Below are 486 nucleotides of genomic sequence, written 5' to 3'. Positions count from 1 at the left end.
TATTCGCAAAATAAAGACAAACAAATAGAACAAGCACCAGTCTTGTCAAGAATGTTGTTGCTTGTCCTGCAATTGAGGAGGAATGCTTCTCCATTTACCCACCTTTAGACTTCGCTTTTGATGTCCTGGAATGATTCCAACTTGCATAATTGTATTCTGTTGATCTAAAATTCCCCTGTAGTTTCCTTTGGATGAGCTAGCCTTCATTTCCCCCTCTACACATTGTAGCATAGTGTTACTGGCACCCAGTGATCAGTGATCACTCTCTTCCACAAAGAAGCTGGTCACATTTCACCACCAGGAAAGGGACCCCTGGGTAAATATACAGAATCTGCAGGTTTCCTTGGTTCCTTAAGCATAGAAAACATACATTTAATGGATTAGTAAAAATAGTGACTTAAAACTCTAGGTGTTGGAAGAAATTAGTTATCTTCTATTGTGTTATGAATTTAACTCTAGAAATTAAAAAAAGAAATTATCTTTGCA

The sequence above is a fragment of the Neophocaena asiaeorientalis genome, unplaced genomic scaffold, assembly GCF_003031525.2.
Source record: "Neophocaena asiaeorientalis asiaeorientalis breed wild unplaced genomic scaffold, Neophocaena_asiaeorientalis_V1.1 scaffold11, whole genome shotgun sequence".
Classification (NCBI taxonomy): Eukaryota; Metazoa; Chordata; class Mammalia; order Artiodactyla; family Phocoenidae; genus Neophocaena; species Neophocaena asiaeorientalis.
The sequence above is the reverse complement of the archived record's forward strand: the minus strand, read 5'-3'. Positions refer to the sequence as shown.